Source organism: Lethenteron reissneri, chromosome 24 (genome assembly GCF_015708825.2).
Source record: "Lethenteron reissneri isolate LAM-NWPU_2019-01 chromosome 24, ASM1570882v1, whole genome shotgun sequence".
NCBI lineage: Eukaryota > Metazoa > Chordata > Hyperoartia > Petromyzontiformes > Petromyzontidae > Lethenteron > Lethenteron reissneri.
This window is the reverse complement of record NC_083802.1, coordinates 8670733-8682134: the sequence shown is the minus strand read 5'-3', so window position 1 is coordinate 8682134 and position 11402 is coordinate 8670733.

The following is an 11402-nucleotide window of genomic DNA, read 5'->3' as shown; positions in this document are numbered from 1 at the left end:
ATGATAACATTGGAACTTTGAAGACAAAGGAGGCTGGGCACGATGCCTCGAATTCTCCCCTGGCCTTAATAGGTGCTCACTAACCGGCATCGGCTCTAACGGTGTACAAGGCTAGACGGATGAGTGTTGCCACTGTGCGTTGCGATGTGTTTGCAGGGTGGTTGCACACTGGTTCCGCTCCGGACCCAGCGACCTGAGTTCGATTCCAAACCACGGGCTGACATCAGTGGTGAACAGATCTCGGGCTTCCCCTAGCTCGACTCAGCCTGAAATTAGTGTCTTGTGGAGTGTGTGAACATCGCCACTAGAGAGACAAAGGCGGCCGGGCGTGGTGCTGGCCACCCACCTCCTCGTGTGCCGTGTCGGCCTTCATAGGCATTCGCTAACAGCGCATGCTCCAGCAGTCTGTTACTGCCTTTGTTGCACCATGTGTGTGCCATGTTTGCGTGCTACTGCCGTGATTGTATTGAGGTGTGTGTTGTGGTCACGAGCTTGGCGTTGTAGTGAAGCGAGAATGATGACCTCTCAGCTCGCTGGATGGGGGACGCCTTCGTTAGCGAGGGGTGGCAGGGGATGCCCGGGCCTGGCCTGCCATTGGTCCAGGGGTCACAGCGAAATGCAGCGACATGCCAGTTTCTCGTGTTCTCCGCTCATTGTGGATGTTGTCATCGCATGCGCGATCAAAACGGCGTAATTGCGTCGTTCACTTGGATTGCCAATTCTATGAACGTTGGTCAAGCGTTTGCCATCTTAGATGGGGGGCACCAGCGAAGTCAAATATTTGGTCTGGACCGATGCCACAGCAGCTGCAGGGGTCACAGTGCCGCGCCGTGCCCATTTCCCCCCCGGCATCGGGAGGAGGGAGGGGGGTGGGGACAGATGGCGACCCCAGCTGCAAAATTGGATCAAATTCTTCCTTGCACCTTAAAATAGCCAGCCAAGACTGTGGTTCTCTTTGTGGATGTGAAGGGGATATCCTGGGTGGGCACCCACTACCAGAGTGAAAACATGGCAGGCTCACCTTACAGATGACCAGCCAGTGATCAAGTGGACAGATTAGCTCCACGGTAGGTCATTTGGCAAGCACGTGGGCTCGCATTCACTGCCCCACCACGGTAGAATTCTTTAGAACATTTTTTTTATTTAGTTTGTTGTCCTACCCACGCACCTCCGATTAGCACAGTTGGCGACATACGTTGGCGACATACGTTGGCGACAGATCTCCAACATGCATACAATCATAGGTATAGTCCAACTGCTGTTTGTGTTGTTCGCAGCTCGCACGAACCCATCACGTGTGGGATGCGCCCAGGACTCACACAGCCCCCTGTCACATCGCGGAGTAAACGGGAGCTGACCCCCTTGGGACGCTCCAAGGCACGCAGGGTCCTCCTCTTCCAGCCGGGTCTCTCCAGCTCAGCGGCGCAGAATACTGTGGAGACTGTATCACCACGCTCGGCACGCCACATCCAGTATCTTTATCGCGTCACGTCTGTGGCTACTCGCAGCCTGTCTCGTCCGTGCAGTGTCTACCGGCGAGACGAAACATATTTAATGAGAAATTAAACCCGGGGGGCGCATGGGGGCGAGCACCGGAATGTTGGGAAGCCACACCCTGTAAATGGGTTCCTGGAAAGAATTATATCTCACGTCATCTTGCAAAGCACGCCGACGAGAAGCTTGCGAAACCCATCTACTCCCGTGTAGTAACGACGATTCACCTGTTTTTTTTTATCTCACCTGGGGAGGCCCACTGAGCTGTACAACTCTTTTTCAGAAGCGACCTGGCCACACATGATAGCCCAACGAAGTGGCTTCTCACGTGGATATTTATGTCAACCAAATATTCTACGCGCGTGTTTCTACATTGTGAGGGGTAAAACCGGAGGACCCGGAGAAAAATCCACGCGACCACGCGGAGACACCGCGAAATCCAAATATACAGCAGGTGTCAGGGTCGGAATTGCACTAACGACCTCCTGTATACCAGGCGAGGCAGTTAACATCTCGACATCGCGTAGGTTGGCCCTGAATAGACTCCAAATTCTTCGAGCTCATTCCTCTTATCGACACAAAGGCTCAGATAATAGGGAAGAATCGTCACGCCGATTGTTTATTTTGTGCGGATCGTTTCAGGGGAAAGTGAAAAGTAGAGTATCAGATAATAGGTGTACAGAGAAGAGGACTTGTAATTGGGGAATCAGGCCATGTGCAATCAGTGGGGTCGTGATACAGGCACTGAAGGATCACCGTAATCAGGTTTGCAACAGCAGATTCCGATGATGCCATTGCAATACTCCAAGTTTCGGTGTGTAATCAGATTACCGCTCGGGCATACCTTCACCGCTGCTGTCATTAACGCTGCCAAATTATATAACGCAGCACACTCTCGTTGGCCAACCAGCTATAATGTCCCAGACACTGGCCCTTCAGAACGCAAGGGGCAGCTAAAATATTGACCCCCACCCCCCAACCCCCCCCGACCCCCCACCCCCCCGACCCCCCAGCCACAAGTCTACTATGACGAGTTGCCCTAATTCAGAGCGACAACGAAGGGTTTTATAAAACCTAATAACCCACATTCTGTCTTCTTTTTTAAATTATTAACACACAACCTATTGTGGCTTCATTCACTCGCTTGGAAATCCACTTTCGATTAAAAAAAATGAAAGACGCTTCTTCTCCCTGGGGCTGTCTTGTACCGTGGGTTTACTAACTCGGGTAATCCTCCTATTGTCAGCACAACCCAGCTTGCTTGGCAATTGCCCTTTTGTGAGTTACCGCATTTTCTGGGCACCCCCCTAATTTAATTCAACAATGCATTGTTTCGTCTTTGTCACTTCTGTAACAATGCCATTCGCCGCACCGTCACCGAAGAGGAAGAGACATTTTTGGATGCGATGTTCACGGGGATTGAAAATGGATGCTCCAATTCGTGCTGTCCAATGGCTTTAGGCGTGCATTGTGAGCATTAAGACGCTACTTTAATCGCCGAGTCGATGATTCATGAAATTACAAGGTTCGCCAAAGTCTCGGTGTTCATTGTTAATTCCCCGAGGCTCAGAGAGCCCGGCTTGGGCACCCTTGGGGGATCTTATCAAAGTTGCTGCTTACACAATGGACAACGTAGTTCGATGACTCATGTATGGGTCGACATTTTTTTGTTGGGATATTATATATTTGTGTGAAACAGAAAAAAAAGTCGGCATAACAATGCATTTCATTTAATAAAGCACATTTCTACAAGGATATTCAAGGCGCTGTGCGTCACACGATCATTTCGCCAAGCGGAGGAAAAGCTAGAGAGGCATTAGAGGCGAATCGATGGAACAGAAAACAAGAGGCTGGCTTTTCTATAGCGCCCCACTCACCAAGCAGAAATCCATGACAACACACGAGGCTCGGAGGCCGTGTGTTTTTCCAAAGGTCTATTCGCATTCAAAGACCTATTTATTACGATTGGATTCATTACACAGTCACGTAGGATCAGCTGTTCACCCCGCGCGACACCCCCTAATGAATTTTCAAACAATACAAAAAGACCGCTTACACTTCGGTCAGATAATTCCGATATGAATTATTCCGATATGAATTATCTGACCCGTTGTGGAAAATAAACTTAACTTTGTTTTATTTTACCCGCTAAGGGCCACTGAGCTATGTAGATTTTTTTCCCAGAAGCGACCTGGCCACAAATGATAGCCCAACGAAGTGGCTTATCATATGTATAGCAAGCCAAAATGCTATAAACGCTTGCTGATTTTAAATGTGGAGAGAAAAACCGGAGGATACAAGAACATCCACGTGGCCACGGGTAGAGAGAGAACGTGCAAACTCCAAATGTATAGGCGTCAGGGTCGGGATCGACACCACGACCTCTTGTATACCAGACGAGGTAGTCAACATCTCGCCACCGTGGAAGGATGGAAGGGAGAAGACCTGAAGACCTGCACGTGGCGAGAGACTGCGAGGGTTACCACTGCGCCACCATAATCACATTTCACCGGCTTTTACTGAATAACAAAATATTAAACTCTGTGTTCATCATATTCACGAATATGCACGATTTGTATTACGCGACGCACAATAAAAAACAACCGCAGTTTGGCACTAAGTGGCGGTGACGTCACAACAGCGCTTGTGCCAGGCTAGGTACACTTTGAGGATGTGACACCCAAGCCTTAACAGACTGTTGGGGCAAGTGCTGTTAGCGAGTAGCACCTATGAACACCGACACGGCACATGAGGTGGGCAGACAGCACCACGCCCGGCCGCCTTTGTCTCCCCAGTGGCGATGTTTACACACCGCACCAGGTACTCAATTGAGGCTGAGTCGACCTAGAGGAGGCCCAGGACCGGTTAAAATTATCGTCACTTGTAATCGGTGTGCTGTGAGCGGGAATCGAACTTGGGAAGCCGGGTTCGTAGCGCTAACCACTGCGTTACCGCTGTCCGATAGTGACAAACAGCAAACCACACGGACACACATAGAACTCACTCCCCCCACACACACACAACACAACATCTCCCGCATCGCCTGCAATGCAAACATCTCCAGCTTCAACTCTATGCACGCCATACGGGAGATCTTTGTTTTTGGCCTTCATGTCCTACATATATTGCGTAAGAAAGTACGGGCAATTGCTGTTAGCGAGCACCTATTAAGGCCTCCGTGGGGCAAGATGGGGGTTGGGTGAGGCCAATCGTCATGGCAAGCCGCCTCTGTCTCTCCCCAGTGCTGACATCTACACATTGCACGGAATTATATGTTTTAGTGGGCGGCCCAATGCAGGATACTAGATTGAGATATCACCCGCGACTCGAACCCAGGCTGCCGTGTTCATAGCGCGATACGCCAAACAAACTAAACCATTTGTTTTATTTTAGCAGGTAAGCTCCACTGAGCGAAACGGCTCTTTTTCAGAAGCGACCTGGCTGTCAAAAAACGAAGTGGCTTATCATCACGTGGGGATGTATAGCGAGCCAAGTGCTATGAACGCGTGATGTCGATTCTGAATGTGGAGGGGGAAACCCCCGGAAGACCTGGAGACAAAATCGACGCGACCACGGTGAGAGAGACACACGCAGACTCCAAATATACAGCAGCAGGCGTCAGTGTCGGGATCGAACCCACGACCTCCTGCACACCAGGCGAGTGAGATAACATCTCTTAGCCACCGTGGTGGTGCCTCTACGCCAGTGTTCCCTCACACGCAAACAGAAGCGCAGACACCCCCCCCCCCTCGCCGCACACACAGAGCCCCCCACCCTACTTCGAGGTGTAATCCCGTCTGACCCAGTTACTAGACCCAGATCTAGGGCACGCAGCCCAAAAAGCATTTTCTCTCATTGTGTCAAGTCTAAATATACATGCATCGTCGGGGACGAGTTGCAGTCTGCGTCTCCTCTGCGTCTCTCTTACGTGCCGTGTACATGTGTACACGTGTTCATGTGCGTGTGAACATATGTGTGCGTGCGTGCGTGCGTTGAGAGCGGTGGCGCGGTGGTTAGCGCATCGCGTTACGAACCCACTGACCTGATTTGTATTTCCGACCACGGCTTGACGACGTCAATGGGCGACTGGCATACAGTATAGTGTCTGCATTGGTTCTGGGCCTCCCCTAGGTCGACTCAGCCTGAAAACGAGTGCCTGGTGTGGTAATGCAAACATCGCCACTGGGGAGACAAAGGCGGAAAGGCGGCCGGGCGTGGTACTGGCTACACCCCCCCCCCCCCCCCCGTGTGGCGTTCTGGCCTTCATAGGTGCTCGCGAACAACACTTGCCCCTAAAGTATGCGAAGGCAGTTCGAGGTTGAATTGTCTTTGTCTGCGTGTAGCGGTTCGCAGGCTGCGAGAAGAACCCAGAAAACCCGGGTTCGAATCCAATACCAGTGGAAATTATCTGAACCGGTCTTGGGCCTCCCCAAGATAGACTCAGCCTCAAATGAGTACTTGGTTCGGTGTGTAAACATTGCTGCTAGGGAGACAAAGGCGGTCGGGCGTGGTGCTGACCACCCACCCGCTCGTGTACCGTTCCGTTCTTCATAGGTGCTTGCTGACAATACTTGCCTCTACAGTCTGCTAAAGGCTTTACGGGGGATCTTTGTCCTTGGTTTCTCTGCGTGCGTGTTAATATATGTATTTAAGTCTTTCCACTTGTACCTGTAATCATGTGTGCTGTTCGCGAGCACCTATTAATGCCTGCTTAAAAGTAGACCCTATGTGTCATTACCTGTCCGGTTTGCGAGTGCCTTTCCAAGGCGTTTCCAACAGCAGTCACCTCCCATGAGCACGGTTGGCTACGTACGGCGCGAAAGAAGTGCAACACACACGCGTAAAGGAGACCGTGTTAGGACCATCAAGAGAGGTGTTCTTCACTCACTTTCAGCGGGGGGGGGGGCACTCTCGCCTGTGAGACATCAGTGTGAGGGCCGTGATACATTTCAAACCGTTGAGTTTGACAGCACGATTATGGGGTGTTTTCGCATTCGTGTTTTGTCGGGGGCCGCAATAAGGCCACCAGGGGCCGCCTGTAGCCGTTGCAATGAGGAGCGCTGTTGTCGCTGTACAGGGAGCGCCTATTAAAGCCAGCAGCATCACGTGGGCGGGCAGTCCCGAATAGTCAAGATGTTATAGGCTAATTGACTTGCTGGAAGGCAGCTGTCGAGCAACTGCCAAGTCGCTTCTTTCACGAGACTCCTCTAAAGAGAACCACCTTGACACCGCTGGTTACGAATCACCGGCAAATCCACTCAGCTCCACATCCTCCTGTACCGCATCAGTTCATCTCTTCTCCAGCCCATGCCACGACCGTTTCGCCCCCTCTCTCTGGCCAAACAGAAGCTGCTTGGGCATGCGGTAACTGGGCATGCACACTACATGTCCCAGCCACCACATATTTGCATGCTGGATGAACACAATGATGCGACTCAGTCTATATATTTCCAGTATCTGCAAGTTCCTCCACAATCTCGCCGAAAAAAATCAGGATTGATCGTAGGCAGGACATCTTGAATGGTTCAGTCGGCATAGGCGTTCTTGTAAAGGGGGGGGGGTCCATATTTTTGCAAGCATCGAGAAGAGAGGCAATGATTTTGGCCTCAAAGGCTTGGCGCTTCGTGTCGAGCGACAGGCCAGGCAGTATCCAGTCATCGTCATGCAGCCAGAGAAAGCAGCATGCCACTCGACTTCTTCAGAGTGAGACCTCTGCCTGCTTGCAAACCTGACCTGGCCATGAGCACACTGCTCAAACACCAGAACTCCTGCAACTATCTCGACAACCAATTGCTCTACTCGTGGAGCGTTGAGGGGGGTGGAGTGTTCGATGACAAATATTTCCATGAAGGCGTTGAGCTTCATGTAGAGCTGACGGTAAGGTGTCATATCTTTGCGGCAAGCTCCGTGTTCAGCATTGGGATAGTTTAGATCCTTCACAGAATTGGCAGCAATCACCAAGTCATTGTCATACACAACATGCTTAACCGCACAGAGGCTCCGACTGTATCAGGCAAAAATGTAATAAACCGGCTGAAACGCATCATAATGACAAGAAACGAATGGGAGATGGTAGTGTAGGGTCGAGCACTATTTTGAGAACTTACGCAATCTACAGCTTGGGCTTGAGATGAAAACTCCAACGGTCCGACCATTTATCTTAAACTAGGTGGTCACAAAGATGTTACATCTTCGTGGAGCCAGTTGACATTTCTGGTGCACTCCAGTATTCTCAGGGAGTGGGGTCTGACCTCACATCGTGTAGTTTTACTTGGCCCGGCATAATCGGTCTTCCGTGAGAAGAGAGATATTTGTAATCATGGGCTCTCATCTGGTTATAAAGTTCGTGCATGCGTGCAACGGGTCAGGGATGCACCCAAACTCTTGGATGCTTGACAGTATTGTTGGTCATGACCAGGTCGATCAAGGTGTAGTTCCTGTTGAACATTTCTACGCTTCTGTAGCGGACAGACAATGTGGTGTTAATACCAGAACGCTCCTACCTGAAACCAATTCGAGGATTATACATCATTCTCAGCGTGTCTGGGAACACGATGTTAATTCATGCTTGCCAGGATGTTTCATAGTACGCCGAGGAGTGAGATGCCCCGGCAGTTGCTCCAATTAGCGGCGTCTCCTTCTTATAAAGGGGGAACTTGTCATGTGGTCCAAATCGCGGTGATGTAATGCCCGCACACATTTGGCACGCTCCCACACAAAGATCCCCCATGTCGCCCTTAATAGACTGCTGGGGCATTTGTTGTTAGCGAGCACCACCTATGAAGGCCGGCACGGCACACGAGGGGTGGGTGGCCAGTAACCACGCCCGGCCGCCTTTGACTGCCAAGTGGCGATGTTTACACATTGCACCAGGCGCTCATTTGAGACTGAGTCAACCTAGAGGAAGCCAGTTCAGATGATCGTCAATGGTGTTGGCCGTTGTAATGTGAGAGGTTAGCATACTCTTTGGTTCTTTCGGTAAAGTAACGTAGGTAGATAAAAAAAAATAGATCACGGCGTTTCGATCGCCACACAAGCAATCGTCTTCAGGTGGGAGACACTTTACCGAAAGAACCAAAGAGAATGGATTCCTGCAGTCACGGAAAGCTTCAAATCAAGATGAGAGATGAGCCTGTCAACGTCAGAAACCTGAAGATCGGCGAGAGCTCGGACAGGGCAGTGGCCACGTGGAGGTGGAAAAGAATGGCAAGCCGCCATTAAATTAAATTTAGTATTCAAACAAAAGTCTTGCATTCATATTCAAACAGTTATCCATTCGGTGATATCAAGGGACACACATTTTGATTTAATAATCAGACATGTATGCATAAACTCGTTTTTGTACATTTAAAAAATGATCAAAATTTGCTGACTCCATTGCATTGTCTCGGGCTCGTCTCAATCATTCTCTCCCTCTCTCGGCAGTGAACGAAAAACTGCGCGCGTCGCCAACGACACAAATTGATCGCAACAAACGACAGACGCGCAACGATGGTGTCACACGGGCGAGGCGCGACACCGGGAGGGGGTGACACACATACTCGCTGCGCCGTGACACACTTTCTACAGTAAATTCACCCGCTGAGCCTTTCGCACGTAATTCTTAGAACTTCCACATAATAACTCACGTAACCACGCGTCTCGTCTCCGCCCGGCTAACCCAAATCTTCACACCCACCCACCCACCCGCACGCGCACACACACACACACAGACAAATATCCCCCGTGTAGCCTTAACAGACTGTTGGGGCAAGTGCTGTTAGCGAGCACCGATGAAGGCGGGCACGGCACACGTGGGGGTGGGTGGCCAGCACCACGCCCGGCCGCCTTTGTGTCCCGAGTGGTGATGTTTACACACCGCACCAGGTACTCATTTGAGGCTGAGTCGACCTATGGGAGGCCCGGTACCGGTTCAGATAATCGTCACTGGTGGTGTTGGTCGTCGTGAGCGGGGATTAAACTCGGGTCGCCGGGTTCGTAGCGCAGTGCGTTAACCACTGCGCCACCGCTCCACGCACGTAAACACAAAGATCCCCCGTGTAGCCTTAAAAGACTGTTGGGACAAGTGCTGTTAGCGAGCACCTATCAAGGCGGGCACGGCACACGAGGAGGCGGGTGACCTGCACCACGCCCGGCCGCCTTTGTCTCCCCAGTGATGATGACAACACACCACACCAGGTACCTAATGGAAGTTGAATCGATCTAGGAGAGACCCATGACCAGTTCAGATAATCTCGGGTCGCCGGATTCGGAGCGCAGTGCAAACAGCCACTGCGCCACCGCTCCACGCACGCACACACAAAGATCCCCGTGTAACCTCATCAGACTGTTGGAGCCAATGCTGGTAGCGAACACCTTTGGTGGCCTACACACACGCACACACACACTGTGGGGTCCTCTGTTAGTGGGAGTGGATGTGTCACTCTGTCTTTCGTTAAGTCTGCCGCTGGATTTCACTAAGCTGTTTGTGCTATATGCAGGGAAATAAGTGCCACTTTGCTGAGTTAAAAACAATGTGTGGAAAATCTATTATAAAATAAAATGGACACCTTTTTATAAACGCATCCAAGGATCTATATTTACAACTCATTATTCTAATGCATTTAGGGTTCAGTGAGGAATAATGACAATTCACTTGTTTTATTCAAGGAGAGTGATCTTGCCGACCTATTGCACACGGCTTCGTCTATTTGCATCTCCCGCTCCACTCAAGGCCCCGCGTCCTTCTTGTCAAGGACGTTGGTGATCCACGGCCCCTCCATCCATGCGAGTTTTGTCCACGATTGTTTAACTCAAGAACATCTTGTGGGAACTGTAATTGTCCCAGCCAAAAACATTAAATTCAGTCTGGTTTTATTTTCATTACACGGCCCTCCTTACATTAAGTTTTGTCCACGATTTTTATTTTAAAACTTTGCATCGGATACTCCCGGTTGCGCCAAAATTTTTTTTTAAATCGCTTATGAACTTCATTCACTGTCTCCCCTGGCTTCCTGTGGTACCTATAATTGTCGCAGCCAAAAACACGAAATTCAGTCTCTAGTTTTCTCATTTCATGTCCAACAAATTCTAACTTGCTTTTCTGACAGCAGCGGCGGCGAGTGGTATCCGAACCGAGATCAAGTTGGTATGGAGCGTAACCATCGACATTGGGGGGGGGGGGGGGGGAGACAAAGTGGGTCGAGTGTGATGCTGACCACAACCACAACGACCACGTGTCCCACTCTCCTCTATTGGCGCTTTCTCGCGGCAGTTGCTCCAACAGTCGTCGTTTCGGAGGCTCTGCTGGGGACCTTTGTCCACACGGGCTGTTCTCCGTGTTCAAGTTCAAGATTCAAGTTCATGTATTAGGTATAGCCCTGTGAGCCATTCGGCTCTTGAATCGGGTGCAACCGCAACAAACAAAAAACAAAAACATGAACAAAAAGCATCTTAAAGTGAATATGTGACTGAGTGCAAACACAAAATCCAACAAAAGACAGCAAAATATTTCAGAAAAAGCACCGTACACAAAAATGTGCAAAAATCCCAGTGGGATGCAAGTCAAACAACAACAACAACCACAAGACAACTTAGACTAAGGCCATCAGTCTAACTCTGTACTACAACAAACAAACATAGCCATGAAAATCACCAAAATAAAGACATAAAAGCAATGAAACCGTGGTTCGTGTCCGTGTGACTGAATAACGAGCAGCTCCTTGCCAGAGTTCGACTCTGGAGTGGTGGGTGCGGGTCAGGGGTCGGCAACCTACGACGCCGCAGCCGCATGCGTCTCTTTAAGGACTCCTTCGAAACGTTTCTTGTAAAGGACACAACAAGGATCCCCCGTATAGCCCTAACAGACTGGTCGGTAATTGCTGTAAGGGAGCACCTGTGAAGGCCGGAAAAGGCACACGAGGAGATGT